A 17537-nucleotide genomic window follows, 5' to 3' on the forward strand; every position below is an offset into this window, starting at 1 on the left:
ACAGAACAACTCTTTTCTTTTTAAAATGTATTAAACATTTGCGTGATGAAAATTATTTTTACATGTAAGGACCAATAATAAGGTGCTGCTGGGATTTGAACTCAGGATTTCCTGTTTACGAGACAGGCGCTTTAACCACTTAGCCACAGCACCTACTTTAGTGATACAGAAGGGATCATTAATTTAGTATTGGTGATCAAATTCTGTGCCTGTGTTAAAGTGTCTTAATATGTATTCTAATGTTAAACAAGCAAGGATTCCTAATCTGTAAACAAGAATAGCTATGTTGTATTAAAAAAGAACACATTTTAAACTCAATACCATATTTTGAATAGTTTATAAATAAGTGTTTTACATATATTCATCAATATTGCTCAAATCTAGGGTCATATTTCATCTGCCTCTTGCTCATTGAAATACCTTTTTAATTTTGCAATCACAGTATTGTTACTATAATATTGAAAACACTTTCAGTTTTTATTAGGTTTAAGATGATCTGTTCAACCGAAAGATAAATCAGACTTTTCTAATTTAATTGAATCGCAGGACGACTTAATGAAAATAATGTTTATTTAAGAATGACGAAAGCAAGGCACTGCTGAGATTTGAACTCAGGATCTCCTGTTTACTAGACAGGCGCTTTAACCAGCTAAGCCACAGCACCCTCTTGAAAATGCTTTAAGGAACAGTTTGCCATATGGTGTTCAAGAGACTCCTGAGTTTTTCACTTTCATAATCATTTCTCAGTTCAGAAAACGCTCTACTCAACTACTTTAGACGAGGATACTGATCCTATTGATAAACACCTCATTGATATATTGCTTATCTTGTTCATAAATGTTTTAATTATGCCTTCTTTAAGAATGCATTACTTGATTTCAACTCTAGAATGATTTTTTATCTCTATTTTGCTCTTTGTCACTCTTTTTTCCGTTTTTCATTCAAAGCATTACTTTGAAAATATTCACAATACCACGTTTTTTAGTTTTTCAATTTAAGATGACCCATTCTAATGTTCACAGAACAACTCTTTTCTTTTTAAAATGTATTAAACATTTGCGTGATGAAAATTATTTTTACATGTAAGGACCAATAATAAGGTGCTGCTGGGATTTGAACTCAGGATTTCCTGTTTACGAGACAGGCGCTTTAACCACTTAGCCACAGCACCTACTTTAGTGATACAGAAGAGATCATTAATTTAGTATTGGTGATCAAATTCTGTGCCTGTGTTAAAGTGTCTTAATATGTATTCTAATGTTAAACAAGCAAGGATTCCTAATCTGTAAACAAGAATAGCTATGTTGTATTAAAAAAGAACACATTTTAAACTCAATACCATATTTTGAATAGTTTATAAATAAGTGTTTTACATATATTCATCAATATTGCTCAAATCTAGGGTCATATTTCATCTGCCTCTTGCTCATTGAAATACCTTTTTAATTTTGCAATCACAGTATTGTTACTATAATATTGAAAACACTTTCAGTTTTTATTAGGTTTAAGATGATCTGTTCAACCGAAAGATAAATCAGACTTTTCTAATTTAATTGAATCGCAGGACGACTTAATGAAAATAATGTTTATTTAAGAATGACGAAAGCAAGGCACTGCTGAGATTTGAACTCAGGATCTCCTGTTTACTAGACAGGCGCTTTAACCAGCTAAGCCACAGCACCCTCTTGAAAATGCGATAAGGAACAGTTTGCCATATGGTGTTCAAGAGAAACCTGAGTTTTTCACTTTCATAATCATTTCTCAGTTCAGAAAACGCACTACTCAAATAGTTTAGACGAGGATACTGATCCTATTCATAAACACCTCATTGATAAATTGCTTATCCTGTTCATAAATGTTTTAATTATGCCTTCTTTAAGAATGCATTACTTGAATTCAACTCTAGAATGATTTTTTATCTCTATTTTGCTCTTTGTCACTCTTTTTTCCCTTTTTCATTCAAAGCATTACTTTGAAAATCTTCACAATACCAGGTTTTTTTGTTTTTCAATTTAAGATGACCCATTCTAATGTTCACAGAACAACACTTTTCTTTTTAAAATGTATTAAACATTTGCGTGATGAAAAATATTTTTACATGTAAGGACCAATAATAAGGTGCTGCTGAGATTTGAACTCAGGATTTCCTGCTTACGAGACAGGCGCTTTAACCACTTAGCCACAGCACCTATTTTAGTGATACAGAAGGGATCATTAATTTAGTATTGGTGATCAAATTCTGTGCCTGTGTTAAAGTGTCTTAATATGTATTCTAATGTTAAACAAGCAAGGATTCCTAATCTGTAAACAGGAATAGCTATGTTGTATTACAAAAGAACACATTTTAAACGCAATCCCATATTTTGAATAGTTCATAAATAAGTGTTTTACATATATTCATCAATATTGCTCAAATCTAGGGTTATATTTCATCTGCCTCTTGCTCATTAAAATACCTTTTTGATTTTTGCAATCACAGTATAGTTACTATTATATTTAAAACACTTTCAGTTTTTATTAGGTTTAAGATGATCTGTTCAACCGAAAGATAAATCAGACTTTTCTAATTGAATTGAATCGCAGGACGAATTAATGAAAATAGTTTTTTATTTAAGAATGAGGAAAGCATGGCACTGCTGAGATTTGAACTCAGGATCTCCTGTTTACTAGGTAGGCGCTTTAACCAGCTAAGCCACAGCACCCTCTTCAAAATGCTTTAAGGAACAGTTTGCCATATGGTGTTCAAGAGAATCCTGAGTTTTTCACTTTCATAATCATTTCTCAGTTCAGAAAACGCTCTACTCAACTACTTTAGACGAGGATACTGATCCTATTGATAAACACCTCATTGATATATTGCTTATCCTGTTCATAAATGTTTTAATTAACCCTTCTTTAAGAATGCATTACTTGAATTCAACTCTAGAATGATTTTTTATCTCTATTTTGCTCTTTGTCACTCTTTTTTCCCTTTTTCATTCAAAGCATTACTTTGAAAATCTTCACAATACCATGTTTTTTTGTTTTTCAATTTAAGATGACCCATTCTAATGTTCACAGAACAACACTTTTCTTTTTAAAATGTATTAAACATTTGCGTGATGAAAATTATTTTTACATGTAAGGACCAATAATAAGGTGCTGCTGAGATTTGAACTCAGGATTTCCTGTTTACGAGACAGGCGCTTTAACCACTTAGCCACAGCACCTACTTTAGTGATACAGAAGGGATCATTAATTTAGTATTGGTGATCAAATTCTGTGCCTGTGTTAAAGTGTCTTAATATGTATTCTAATGTTAAACAAGCAAGGATTCCTAATCTGTAAACAAGAATAGCTATGTTGTATTAAAAAAGAACACATTTTAAACTCAATCCCATATTTTGAATAGTTCATAAATAAGTGTTTTACATATATTCATCAATATTGCTCAAATCTAGGGTTATATTTCATCTGCCTCTTGCTCATTAAAATACCTTTTTGATTTTTGCAATCACAGTATAGTTACTATTATATTTAAAACACTTTCAGTTTTTATTAGGTTTAAGATGATCTGTTCAACCGAAAGATAAATCAGACTTTTCTAATTGAATTGAATCGCAGGACGAATTAATGAAAATAGTTTTTTATTTAAGAATGAGGAAAGCATGGCACTGCTGAGATTTGAACTCAGGATCTCCTGTTTACTAGGTAGGCGCTTTAACCAGCTAAGCCACAGCACCCTCTTCAAAATGCTTTAAGGAACAGTTTGCCATATGGTGTTCAAGAGAATCCTGAGTTTTTCACTTTCATAATCATTTCTCAGTTCAGAAAACGCTCTACTCAACTACTTTAGACGAGGATACTGATCCTATTGATAAACACCTCATTGATATATTGCTTATCCTGTTCATAAATGTTTTAATTATGCCTTCTTTAAGAATGCATTACTTGAATTCAACTCTAGAATGATTTTTTATCTCTATTTTGCTCCCTGTCACTCTTTTTTCCCTTTTTCATTCAAAGCATTACTTTGAAAATCTTCACAATACCATGTTTTTTTGTTTTTCAATTTAAGATGACCCATTCTAATGTTCACAGAACAACACTTTTCTTTTTAAAATGTATTAAACATTTGCGTGATGAAAATTATTTTTACATGTAAGGACCAATAATAAGGTGCTGCTGAGATTTGAACTCAGGATTTCCTGTTTACGAGACAGGCGCTTTAACCACTTAGCCACAGCACCTTTTTTAGTGATACAGAAGGGATCATTAATTTAGTATTGGTGATCAAATTCTGTGCCTGTGTTAAAGTGTCTTAATATGTATTCTAATGTTAAACAAGCAAGGATTCCTAATCTGTAAACAGGAATAGCTATGTTGTATTACAAAAGAACACATTTTAAACGCAATCCCATATTTTGAATAGTTCATAAATAAGTGTTTTACATATATTCATCAATATTGCTCAAATCTAGGGTTATATTTAATCTGCCTCTTGCTTATTAAAATACCTTTTTGATTTTTGCAATCACAGTATAGTTACTATTATATTTAAAACACTTTCAGTTTTTATTAGGTTTAAGATGATCTGTTCAACCAAAAGATAAATCAGACTTTTCTAATTGAATTGAATCGCAGGACGAATTAATGAAAATAGTTTTTTATTTAAGAATGAGGAAAGCATGGCACTGCTGAGATTTGAACTCAGGATCTCCTGTTTACTAGGTAGGCGCTTTAACCAGCTAAGCCACAGCACCCTCTTCAAAATGCTTTAAGGAACAGTTTGCCATATGGTGTTCAAGAGAATCCTGAGTTTTTCACTTTCATAATCATTTCTCAGTTCAGAAAACGCTCTACTCAACTACTTTAGACGAGGATACTGATCCTATTGATAAACACCTCATTGATATATTGCTTATCCTGTTCATAAATGTTTTAATTATGCCTTCTTTAAGAATGCATTACTTGAATTCAACTCTAGAATGATTTTTTATCTCTATTTTGCTCTTTGTCACTCTTTTTTCCCTTTTTCATTCAAAGCATTACTTTGAAAATCTTCACAATACCATGTTTTTTTGTTTTTCAATTTAAGATGACCCATTCTAATGTTCACAGAACAACACTTTTCTTTTTAAAATGTATTAAACATTTGCGTGATGAAAATTATTTTTACATGTAAGGACCAATAATAAGGTGCTGCTGAGATTTGAACTCAGGATTTCCTGTTTACGAGACAGGCGCTTTAACCACTTAGCCACAGCACCTTTTTTAGTGATACAGAAGGGATCATTAATTTAGTATTGGTGATCAAATTCTGTGCCTGTGTTAAAGTGTCTTAATATGTATTCTAATGTTAAACAAGCAAGGATTCCTAATCTGTAAACAAGAATAGCTATGTTGTATTACAAAAGAACACATTTTAAACTCAATCCCATATTTTGAATAGTTCATAAATAAGTGTTTTACATATATTCATCAATATTGCTCAAATCTAGGGTTATATTTCATCTGCCTCTTGCTCATTGAAATACCTTTTTGATTTTTGCAATCAAAGTATTGTTACTATAATATTGAAAACACTTTCAGTTTTTATTAGGTTTAAGATGATCTGTTCAACCGAAAGATAAATCAGACTTTTCTAATTTAATTGAATCGCAGGACGACTTAATGAAAATAATTTTTTATTTAAGAATGAGGAAAGCAAGGCACTGCTGAGATTTGAACTCAGGATCTCCTGTTTACTAGACAGGCGCTTTAACCAGCTAAGCCACAGCACAATCTTGAAAATGCTTTAAGGAACAGTTTGCCATATGGTGTTCAAGAGACTCCTGAGTTTTTCACTTTCATAATCATTTCTCAGTTCAGAAAACGCTCTACTCAACTACTTTAGACGAGGATACTGATCCTATTGATAAACACCTCATTGATATATTGCTTATCCTGTTCATAAATGTTTTAATTATGCCTTCTTTAAGAATGCATTACTTGATTTCAACTCTAGAATGATTTTTTATCTCTATTTTGCTCTTTGTCACCCTTTTTTCCCTTTTTCATTCAAAGCATTACTTTGAAAATCTTCACAATACCACGTTTTTTTGTTTTTCAATTTAAGATGACCCATTCTAATGTTCACAGAACAACTCTTTTCTTTTTAAAATGTATTAAACATTTGCGTGATGAAAATTATTTTTACATGTAAGGACCAATAATAAGGTGCTGCTGAGATTTGAACTCAGGATTTCCTGTTTACGAGACAGGCGCTTTAACCACTTAGCCACAGCACCTACTTTAGTGATACAGAAGGGATCATTAATTTAGTATTGGTGATCAAATTCTGTGCCTGTGTTAAAGTGTCTTAATATGTATTCTAATGTTAAACAAGCAAGGATTCCTAATCTGTAAACAAGAATAGCTATGTTGTATTAAAAAAGAACACATTTTAAACTCAATCCCATATTTTGAATAGTTCATAAATAAGTGTTTTACATATATTCATCAATATTGCTCAAATCTAGGGTCATATTTCATCTGCCTCTTGCTCATTGAAATACCTTTTTAATTTTGCAATCACAGTATTGTTACTATAATATTGAAAACACTTTCAGTTTTTATTAGGTTTAAGATGATCTGTTCAACCGAAAGTTAAATCAGACTTTTCTAATTGAATTGAATCGCAGGACGACTTAATGAAAATAATTTTTTATTTAAGAATGAGGAAAGCAAGGCACTGCTGAGATTTGAACTCAGGATCTCCTGTTTACTAGACAGGCGCTTTAACCAGCTAAGCCACAGCACAATCTTGAAAATGCTTTAAGGAACAGTTTGCCATATGGTGTTCAAGAGACTCCTGAGTTTTTCACTTTCATAATCATTTCTCAGTTCAGAAAACGCTCTACTCAACTACTTTAGACGAGGATACTGATCCTATTGATAAACACCTCATTGATATATTGCTTATCCTGTTCATAAATGTTTTAATTATGCCTTCTTTAAGAATGCATTACTTGATTTCAACTCTAGAATGATTTTTTATCTCTATTTTGCTCTTTGTCACCCTTTTTTCCCTTTTTCATTCAAAGCATTACTTTGAAAATCTTCACAATACCACGTTTTTTTGTTTTTCAATTTAAGATGACCCATTCTAATGTTCACAGAACAACTCTTTTCTTTTTAAAATGTATTAAACATTTGCGTGATGAAAATTATTTTTACATGTAAGGACCAATAATAAGGTGCTGCTGAGATTTGAACTCAGGATTTCCTGTTTACGAGACAGGCGCTTTAACCACTTAGCCACAGCACCTACTTTAGAGATACAGAAGGGATCATTAATTTAGTATTGGTGATCAAATTCTGTGCCTGTGTTAAAGTGTCTTAATATGTATTCTAATGTTAAACAAGCAAGGATTCCTAATCTGTAAACAAGAATAGCTATGTTGTATTAAAAAAGAACACATTTTAAACTCAATCCCATATTTTGAATAGTTCATAAATAAGTGTTTTACATATATTCATCAATATTGCTCAAATCTAGGGTCATATTTAATCTGCCTCTTGCTTATTAAAATACCTTTTTGATTTTTGCAATCACAGTATAGTTACTATTATATTTAAAACACTTTCAGTTTTTATTAGGTTTAAGATGATCTGTTCAACCGAAAGATAAATCAGACTTTTCTAATTGAATTGAATCGCAGGACGAATTAATGAAAATAGTTTTTTATTTAAGAATGAGGAAAGCATGGCACTGCTGAGATTTGAACTCAGGATCTCCTGTTTACTAGGTAGGCGCTTTAACCAGCTAAGCCACAGCACCCTCTTCAAAATGCTTTAAGGAACAGTTTGCCATATGGTGTTCAAGAGAATCCTGAGTTTTTCACTTTCATAATCATTTCTCAGTTCAGAAAACGCTCTACTCAACTACTTTAGACGAGGATACTGATCCTATTGATAAACACCTCATTGATATATTGCTTATCCTGTTCATAAATGTTTTAATTATGCCTTCTTTAAGAATGCATTACTTGAATTCAACTCTAGAATGATTTTTTATCTCTATTTTGCTCTTTGTCACTCTTTTTTCCCTTTTTCATTCAAAGCATTACTTTGAAAATCTTCACAATACCATGTTTTTTTGTTTTTCAATTTAAGATGACCCATTCTAATGTTCACAGAACAACACTTTTCTTTTTAAAATGTATAAAACATTTGCGTGATGAAAATTATTTTTACATGTAAGGACCAATAATAAGGTGCTGCTGAGATTTGAACTCAGGATTTCCTGTTTACGAGACAGGCGCTTTAACCACTTAGCCACAGCACCTTTTTTAGTGATACAGAAGGGATCATTAATTTAGTATTGGTGATCAAGTTCTGTGCCTGTGTTAAAGTGTCTTAATATGTATTCTAATGTTAAACAAGCAAGGATTCCTAATCTGTAAACAAGAATAGCTATGTTGTATTACAAAAGAACACATTTTAAACTCAATCCCATATTTTGAATAGTTCATAAATAAGTGTTTTACATATATTCATCAATATTGCTCAAATCTAGGGTTATATTTCATCTGCCTCTTGCTCATTGAAATACCTTTTTGATTTTTGCAATCAAAGTATTGTTACTATAATATTGAAAACACTTTCAGTTTTTATTAGGTTTAAGATGATCTGTTCAACCGAAAGATAAATCAGACTTTTCTAATTGAATTGAATCGCAGGACGACTTAATGAAAATAATGTTTTATTTAAGAATGACGAAAGCAAGGCACTGCTGAGATTTGAACTCAGGATCTCCTGTTTACTAGACAGGCGCTTTAACCAGCTAAGCCACAGCACAATCTTGAAAATGCTTTAAGGAACAGTTTGCCATATGGTGTTCAAGAGACTCCTGAGTTTTTCACTTTCATAATCATTTCTCAGTTCAGAAAACGCTCTACTCAACTACTTTAGACGAGGATACTGATCCTATTGATAAACACCTCATTGATATATTGCTTATCCTGTTCATAAATGTTTTAATTATGCCTTCTTTAAGAATGCATTACTTGATTTCAACTCTAGAATGATTTTTTATCTCTATTTTGCTCTTTGTCACCCTTTTTTCCCTTTTTCATTCAAAGCATTACTTTGAAAATCTTCACAATACCACGTTTTTTTGTTTTTCAATTTAAGATGACCCATTCTAATGTTCACAGAACAACTCTTTTCTTTTTAAAATGTATTAAACATTTGCGTGATGAAAATTATTTTTACATGTAAGGACCAATAATAAGGTGCTGCTGAGATTTGAACTCAGGATTTCCTGTTTACGAGACAGGCGCTTTAACCACTTAGCCACAGCACCTACTTTAGTGATACAGAAGGGATCATTAATTTAGTATTGGTGATCAAATTCTGTGCCTGTGTTAAAGTGTCTTAATATGTATTCTAATGTTAAACAAGCAAGGATTCCTAATCTGTAAACAAGAATAGCTATGTTGTATTAAAAAAGAACACATTTTAAACTCAATCCCATATTTTGAATAGTTCATAAATAAGTGTTTTACATATATTCATCAATATTGCTCAAATCTAGGGTCATATTTAATCTGCCTCTTGCTTATTAAAATACCTTTTTGATTTTTGCAATCACAGTATAGTTACTATTATATTTAAAACACTTTCAGTTTTTATTAGGTTTAAGATGATCTGTTCAACCGAAAGATAAATCAGACTTTTCTAATTGAATTGAATCGCAGGACGAATTAATGAAAATAGTTTTTTATTTAAGAATGAGGAAAGCATGGCACTGCTGAGATTGGAACTCAGGATCTCCTGTTTACTAGGTAGGCGCTTTAACCAGCTAAGCCACAGCACCCTCTTCAAAATGCTTTAAGGAACAGTTTGCCATATGGTGTTCAAGAGACTCCTGAGTTTTTCACTTTCATAATCATTTCTCAGTTCAGAAAACGCTCTACTCAACTACTTTAGATGAGGATACTGATCCTATTGATAAACACCTCATTGATATATTGCTTATCCTGTTCATAAATGTTTTAATTATGCCTTCTTTAAGAATGCATTACTTGAATTCAACTCTAGAATGATTTTTTATCTCTATTTTGCTCTTTGTCACTCTTTTTTCCCTTTTTCATTCAAAGCATTACTTTGAAAATCTTCACAATACCATGTTTTTTTGTTTTTCAATTTAAGTTGACCCATTCTAATGTTCACAGAACAACACTTTTCTTTTTAAAATGTATAAAACATTTGCGTGATGAAAATTATTTTTACATGTAAGGACCAATAATAAGGTGCTGCTGAGATTTGAACTCAGGATTTCCTGTTTACGAGACAGGCGCTTTAACCACTTAGCCACAGCACCTTTTTTAGTGATATAGAAGGGATCATTAATTTAGTATTGGTGATCAAATTCTGTGCCTGTGTTAAAGTGTCTTAATATGTATTCTAATGTTAAACAAGCAAGGATTCCTAATCTGTAAACAAGAATAGCTATGTTGTATTACAAAAGAACACATTTTAAACTCAATCCCATATTTTGAATAGTTCATAAATAAGTGTTTTACATATATTCATCAATATTGCTCAAATCTAGGGTTATATTTCATCTGCCTCTTGCTCATTGAAATACCTTTTTGATTTTTGCAATCAAAGTATTGTTACTATAATATTGAAAACACTTTCAGTTTTTATTAGGTTTAAGATGATCTGTTCAACCGAAAGATAAATCAGACTTTTCTAATTTAATTGAATCGCAGGACGACTTGATGAAAATAATTTTTTATTTAAGAATGAGGAAAGCAAGGCACTGCTGAGATTTGAACTCAGGATCTCCTGTTTACTAGACAGGCGCTTTAACCAGCTAAGCCACAGCACAATCTTGAAAATGCTTTAAGGAACAGTTTGCCATATGGTGTTCAAGAGACTCCTGAGTTTTTCACTTTCATAATCATTTCTCAGTTCAGAAAACGCTCTACTCAACTACTTTAGACGAGGATACTGATCCTATTCATAAACACATCATTGATATATTGCTTATCCTGTTCATAAATGTTTTAATTATGCCTTCTTTAAGAATGCATTACTTGATTTCAACTCTAGAATGATTTTTTATCTCTATTTTGCTCTTTGTCACCCTTTTTTCCCTTTTTCATTCAAAGCATTACTTTGAAAATCTTCACAATACCACGTTTTTTTGTTTTTCAATTTAAGATGACCCATTCTAATGTTCACAGAACAACTCTTTTCTTTTTAAAATGTATTAAACATTTGCGTGATGAAAATTATTTTTACATGTAAGGACCAATAATAAGGTGCTGCTGAGATTTGAACTCAGGATTTCCTGTTTACGAGACAGGCGCTTTAACCACTTAGCCACAGCACCTACTTTAGTGATACAGAAGGGATCATTAATTTAGTATTGGTGATCAAATTCTGTGCCTGTGTTAAAGTGTCTTAATATGTATTCTAATGTTAAACAAGCAAGGATTCCTAATCTGTAAACAAGAATAGCTATGTTGTATTAAAAAAGAACACATTTTAAACTCAATCCCATATTTTGAATAGTTCATAAATAAGTGTTTTACATATATTCATCAATATTGCTCAAATCTAGGGTCATATTTAATCTGCCTCTAGCTTATTAAAATACCTTTTTGATTTTTGCAATCACAGTATTGTGGTAAATATTTTCTCCTTTACCGGGACTGAATTTGATACCGGAACATAGTAAAATAGCTCAATAAAATGAGAGGCAGAATCCGTGGTATTAGAGGTTCGGAATGGGCTTTATTCCATTAATTCGATTATAATCGGTTGCTCCCAATGTTCCGTCACCACGAAGGTTCAGGAAGTGAAGCACACACTTTATTGACAAGAAATGACTTTTATAGTACATACATGACAATGAAGTAAATGCAGTAGGCGTAACAATTGATAAGGAAAATGACGAGTTGTTCTGCGTAACCAGAAATGGGTGTAATAAGGCGAAAAAAAGGAACATGATTTGTTATGATGTAATACATAGGTGGATCTATAAGATAATACTTGGCATGGATGCGCGCGCAGCAGTCTGACGTGTAATTGACGTGTAACTAGGGGGTGAAGGGGACTTGACATTTAGCTCTACGCGTGGAGACAAGAAGTCTGGGGGGTCAAGTCAACCTAATCCCAAATCATATCTAACATCCTATGTTTAAAGAACTATGTTATCCATAAAAGAAGGACTCTCGGACAGAATCTATTCTATACTGACTGTGCGTGCATGTACAAGCGTCTAAGTGTCTACACTAAATGCGAGGGGGTAGGAATATTCCATGGTAACAAGGCTATGAATTACTTGCATGAGGACAGAGAAGCCGGCCTTTTGCTTGGTAACTGGAAGAATGTTTACTTAAGCTACTAGGCAGGAATGCATCGGCTGAGGGGGAAGCAGATAATTCGAAGGTGAAATACAGTTCTTGGCAGAGAATAGGCTGATGTCAGGCTTCGTGAGCCGCGCAGAGAATGAGACAAAGTTCATGGTCACAGATGCAGGCTCAGACTGGAGCTTTCAGAGGCAGAAGGCAAGAAGAGTTTGATGACAGAATCAGGGCCTACTTGCCTGGACTGTAAAATGGCATAAGTGAACCATATAAAGCCGGTGGCTTTTCATACTTAGGAATGGAATATCCGGCCTATTCATGGCGGATCTGACAGAGGACATGTTGACGGTGGACGCACATGTGTTTGCGTCTTTATAACTGGAACTGGAGGGAACACACAGGTACTTGTGACATGCACATAGAACTGTTGGGGTCCAAGATAGGGGACATAACTGACCAGAAAAATCCATATTTCCACATTCCCTCCTTGTCCCCTACTTGCCCGTTAAGAGATATCAATCTTCATTAATCCATTGATCTGTTCATATAGCATCATTTGTTCTTCTTTCTTCTTCCGTGACGAATGAAATCTTGGTGGTGGAATACACGATGTGGCACACAGACCACAGATCGCTGGTCCACATTGTAGACATAGACAGCAACTGAATAGTATGAGAAGGCCAATACCTAGGAAGGATAGAACTCTCCATCCCCAGGCTGATATCACACTCCAAAACCAACTGGACCAAGTCCAAGTGCCTGGGTTCTGGTGTATCTGGTTTACAATCTTATGAAGGCGAGTTATAGCTTTATATACAGATGGCGAATTTTCTGGTATAAATACGCAGCAGCTTGATCCGATGACCCTACAAGCTCCGCCTCTATCAGCCAGGATGACGTCAAGGACAAGACGATTTTGAAGCACAACAATCCGCATAGCAGACTGCTCTTCGGTTAAATTGCCTAAGGCGGAAATAGTTTCATTCACTACTGCTTCAAGGGTTCTAGTTAATCTACGTATCAGCTTACTATTGGTAACTGTACCTATATAGGGAAAGATGCCTTTATTGAAATCTACATACTTGTCCCATGCCGTCTCAGTATAATCGACAATTGGGAGATCTCTCCGCTCTCTATTGTGTACTAAATGAATATTTCTATAATAATCAGGAGGAGCTAGGAAAACAGGTGGCAAAAGGAATGCTATGTAGCAGGTACCATCCCAATCTAGAGGTAGACGCATATATGCAGTCTGACCACATATAAAGTAGGAGTGGCGATAAGCTCTGAATGAAGATTTGCCTTGATAACTGAATTCTACTGTAGTAGTGCATTGACTATGGCCCATATGTATGGAACCAACTTTTCTTACACATAAATCACCCCTCGCTGGGAATACTGACATGGTGGGTAAGACTAGTTCAATTTCAGATACGACATTTAGAATCATGAGATTAGGTGTAAAATTACCTAATCCATATACTTCATTTTCTAGATCAGTTCCTGTTCTTTTGGGGCGACCCTCCTTGTCAGGGTAACAGACCTTGAGTAAAGCTAGGTTCAGATTTCCCCATACCCAATGATCTTGGTAAACTGCTGTGTCTGAGTCTATGGAATTAATTAAGCTAAACCATGCTCCACAGGAGCCATTATGTGTAAATGGATGTGGAAAGAAAGGCAGGACTCCTTCATAATTCTGATAGGGAGGGAGTCGGCCACACACCCAACAATTAGTTGCATTACTAGTCTGATGGGAATGATGTAACATACTAATGAAAGTGTTATTGCGCAGCGCAAGTCTATAGGACAATTCATGCGGGGGTAAGTCACTAAAAGAATGTTCTGCAGAAGGCAAGAAGAGTTTGATGACAGAATCAGGGCCTACTTGCCTGGACTGTAAAATGGCATAAGTGAACCATATAAAGCCGGTGGCTTTTCATACTTAGGAATGGAATATCCGGCCTATTCATGGCGGATCTGACAGAGGACATGTTGACGGTGGACGCACATGTGTTTGCGTCTTTATAACTGGAACTGGAGGGAACACACAGGTACTTGTGACATGCACATAGAACTGTTGGGGTCCAAGATAGGGGACATAACTGACCAGAAAAATCCATATTTCCACATTCCCTCCTTGTCCCCTACTTGCCCGTTAAGAGATATCAATCTTCATTAATCCATTGATCTGTTCATATAGCATCATTTGTTCTTCTTTCTTCTTCCGTGACGAATGAAATCTTGGTGGTGGAATACACGATGTGGCACACAGACCACAGATCGCTGGTCCACATTGTAGACATAGACAGCAACTGAATAGTATGAGAAGGCCAATACCTAGGAAGGATAGAACTCTCCATCCCCAGGCTGATATCACACTCCAAAACCAACTGGACCAAGTCCAAGTGCCTGGGTTCTGGTGTATCTGGTTTACAATCTTATGAAGGCGAGTTATAGCTTTATATACAGATGGCGAATTTTCTGGTATAAATACGCAGCAGCTTGATCCGATGACCCTACAAGCTCCGCCTCTATCAGCCAGGATGACGTCAAGGACAAGACGATTTTGAAGCACAACAATCCGCATAGCAGACTGCTCTTCGGTTAAATTGCCTAAGGCGGAAATAGTTTCATTCACTACTGCTTCAAGGGTTCTAGTTAATCTACGTATCAGCTTACTATTGGTAACTGTACCTATATAGGGAAAGATGCCTTTATTGAAATCTACATACTTGTCCCATGCCGTCTCAGTATAATCGACAATTGGGAGATCTCTCCGCTCTCTATTGTGTACTAAATGAATATTTCTATAATAATCAGGAGGAGCTAGGAAAACAGGTGGCAAAAGGAATGCTATGTAGCAGGTACCATCCCAATCTAGAGGTAGACGCATATATGCAGTCTGACCACATATAAAGTAGGAGTGGCGATAAGCTCTGAATGAAGATTTGCCTTGATAACTGAATTCTACTGTAGTAGTGCATTGACTATGGCCCATATGTATGGAACCAACTTTTCTTACACATAAATCACCCCTCGCTGGGAATACTGACATGGTGGGTAAGACTAGTTCAATTTCAGATACGACATTTAGAATCATGAGATTAGGTGTAAAATTACCTAATCCATATACTTCATTTTCTAGATCAGTTCCTGTTCTTTTGGGGCGACCCTCCTTGTCAGGGTAACAGACCTTGAGTAAAGCTAGGTTCAGATTTCCCCATACCCAATGATCTTGGTAAACTGCTGTGTCTGAGTCTATGGAATTAATTAAGCTAAACCATGCTCCACAGGAGCCATTATGTGTAAATGGATGTGGAAAGAAAGGCAGGACTCCTTCATAATTCTGATAGGGAGGGAGTCGGCCACACACCCAACAATTAGTTGCATTACTAGTCTGATGGGAATGATGTAACATACTAATGAAAGTGTTATTGCGCAGCGCAAGTCTATAGGACAATTCATGCGGGGGTAAGTCACTAAAAGAATGTTCTGCAATAACATTGTGAACATTTCTGGCAATAGGGTAATATATGTGCAACAACATACTGGTAATAATTATTAAAAGACTTAAGGAAAACAAAATTAATAATGTCCCTATACAATGGCTACGCAGTGATTTACAATACGCCTGTCGTTTCATCATTTTTCGCGACTGTTCATGATTCAGGTCTAGAGGATACATGTCAGAGACAGATTCAACCGCTTCACCTAGGAGAGGACTTAAACAATCAAACCGTCTGACGTCCTAGGCCGTAACTTAACTTTGTAAAGTTCGCTTTCAGTTTTTTCCACCAAAGGAAGTTTTGAATCAGTCTGTGAGGGAGTGCAGGGCACAATGTCTATATCCGAGTATTGTCCTTGATATTTCTTTATATGACTTGAATGAATCCAACCCTTGCGGCCCTCGATCTTCACGGCTGTTCTTGTGGTCAGCAGAACCAACTTGGGTGTCTTCCACCTGGGCTCCAGCTGAGTCTTTCGGTCGAAATTTTTCACAAACACAAAATCCCCCGGAACTACGTCATGGGGTTTCACCTCAGTGTTGTCGGGAAATGCTGCAGCAACCTGTGAACGACAAGATTGTAGTGCAGACATCAAGGAAGCCAAGTAATCTGTCAGCATATTACAGTCAATATCAGTTATTTTGCGTGGTACAGGCGTCCCCCACATATTTGGTGGTCTGCCAAAGATCACCTCATACGGGGATAGCCCTGTTCTAGAGTGTGCTACCATTCTCATGTAAAAGAGTGCAACTGGTAATGCTACTATCCAGTCGACCCCTTTCTCTCTGCATATTTTGGACAGTCTGATTTTCAGTATCTGATTATGTCTTTCCACGAGACCTGCTGCCTCGGGGTGTCGGACACAGTGGAATTTCCACTGATATCCTAGCAGAAGTGAAACATGTTTCATTAATTCGGATGAGAACGGCTGGCCGTTATCTGAGTAGACAACACGTGGTAAACCGTATCGTGGGAAGAATTCTCGAACCAACTGTTTGGCAGTAGTCGGGGCAGTGTAATCTGAAACCGGGTACGCCTCTGTCCAACGGGACAGAGCGCAGACAACTACGAGAACATATTTGAATCCTCGACATCGTTCCATCTGGATATAATCCATCTGTAGGACTTCAAAAGGGTGATCAGGAGGATGAAATCCACCCTGTTCTACGGGAACACTTTTTCCTGGGTTGAACTGGCAACAGATCATACAGGTACGGACCTTTTGTTTGGCTGCTGCTCGTAAATGTTTATTAAACCAAATGTGTTGAATGCTGTCTAGCATAGCTTTTTCTCCTAGATGTGCCGGACTATGTATAGTGTTAATTATAACTTGGACCATTGAATCAGGAAGGAACCATACAGACCTTTCCTTCATCATCCATCCTTGGTCTGTTTGGATCCCTCCTAATTCAGTCCATTTCTTTATTTCGTCTGGTGTAGCATGTGTCTGTATGTCAATTACGTCAAGAGTAGGATCTTTAACTGTCATACAATGTGTCGGCATCGGGACTATTGTCTTTGTCATGTCGGGAGTTTGAGTTTGAGCAGTCTGTTTAGCCGTTCTGTCGGCTAGATCATTGCCTTGGGAAATGATATCAGTAACTTTCGTATGAGCTTTACATTTCATAATTGATATTGCAGTAGGTAGATGTATTGCATCTAATAAGGCATGAATGAGGGGTCC

At 35.3% G+C, this 17537-nt stretch overlaps 14 non-coding genes across 14 annotated transcripts; all 14 read right to left on the bottom strand.

Moving 5' to 3' along the window:
- Window positions 1–80: 80 nt before the first annotated feature.
- Window positions 81–153, bottom strand: TRNAT-CGU (transfer RNA threonine (anticodon CGU)). Its single transcript has one exon. It is a non-coding gene; the product is annotated as a tRNA-Thr (tRNA).
- A 437-nt stretch (window positions 154–590) lies between these two features.
- TRNAT-AGU (transfer RNA threonine (anticodon AGU)) lies at window positions 591–664 on the bottom strand. The gene has a single exon. It is a non-coding gene; the product is annotated as a tRNA-Thr (tRNA).
- A 434-nt stretch (window positions 665–1098) lies between these two features.
- On the bottom strand, window positions 1099–1171 carry TRNAT-CGU (transfer RNA threonine (anticodon CGU)). Its single transcript has one exon. It is a non-coding gene; the product is annotated as a tRNA-Thr (tRNA).
- Window positions 1172–1608: 437 nt separating this feature from the next.
- TRNAT-AGU (transfer RNA threonine (anticodon AGU)) lies at window positions 1609–1682 on the bottom strand. Its single transcript has one exon. It is a non-coding gene; the product is annotated as a tRNA-Thr (tRNA).
- A 434-nt stretch (window positions 1683–2116) lies between these two features.
- Window positions 2117–2189, bottom strand: TRNAT-CGU (transfer RNA threonine (anticodon CGU)). Its single transcript has one exon. It is a non-coding gene; the product is annotated as a tRNA-Thr (tRNA).
- Window positions 2190–3136: 947 nt separating this feature from the next.
- TRNAT-CGU (transfer RNA threonine (anticodon CGU)) lies at window positions 3137–3209 on the bottom strand. The gene has a single exon. It is a non-coding gene; the product is annotated as a tRNA-Thr (tRNA).
- A 947-nt stretch (window positions 3210–4156) lies between these two features.
- Window positions 4157–4229, bottom strand: TRNAT-CGU (transfer RNA threonine (anticodon CGU)). Its single transcript has one exon. It is a non-coding gene; the product is annotated as a tRNA-Thr (tRNA).
- A 947-nt stretch (window positions 4230–5176) lies between these two features.
- Window positions 5177–5249, bottom strand: TRNAT-CGU (transfer RNA threonine (anticodon CGU)). Its single transcript has one exon. It is a non-coding gene; the product is annotated as a tRNA-Thr (tRNA).
- Window positions 5250–6196: 947 nt separating this feature from the next.
- TRNAT-CGU (transfer RNA threonine (anticodon CGU)) lies at window positions 6197–6269 on the bottom strand. Its single transcript has one exon. It is a non-coding gene; the product is annotated as a tRNA-Thr (tRNA).
- A 946-nt stretch (window positions 6270–7215) lies between these two features.
- TRNAT-CGU (transfer RNA threonine (anticodon CGU)) lies at window positions 7216–7288 on the bottom strand. Its single transcript has one exon. It is a non-coding gene; the product is annotated as a tRNA-Thr (tRNA).
- Window positions 7289–8235: 947 nt separating this feature from the next.
- On the bottom strand, window positions 8236–8308 carry TRNAT-CGU (transfer RNA threonine (anticodon CGU)). Its single transcript has one exon. It is a non-coding gene; the product is annotated as a tRNA-Thr (tRNA).
- Window positions 8309–9255: 947 nt separating this feature from the next.
- On the bottom strand, window positions 9256–9328 carry TRNAT-CGU (transfer RNA threonine (anticodon CGU)). The gene has a single exon. It is a non-coding gene; the product is annotated as a tRNA-Thr (tRNA).
- A 947-nt stretch (window positions 9329–10275) lies between these two features.
- On the bottom strand, window positions 10276–10348 carry TRNAT-CGU (transfer RNA threonine (anticodon CGU)). Its single transcript has one exon. It is a non-coding gene; the product is annotated as a tRNA-Thr (tRNA).
- A 947-nt stretch (window positions 10349–11295) lies between these two features.
- On the bottom strand, window positions 11296–11368 carry TRNAT-CGU (transfer RNA threonine (anticodon CGU)). The gene has a single exon. It is a non-coding gene; the product is annotated as a tRNA-Thr (tRNA).
- Window positions 11369–17537: the final 6169 nt, after the last annotated feature.

Source organism: Triturus cristatus, chromosome 8 (assembly GCF_964204655.1).
Source record: "Triturus cristatus chromosome 8, aTriCri1.1, whole genome shotgun sequence".
In the NCBI taxonomy this organism is placed as follows: Eukaryota; Metazoa; Chordata; class Amphibia; order Caudata; family Salamandridae; genus Triturus; species Triturus cristatus.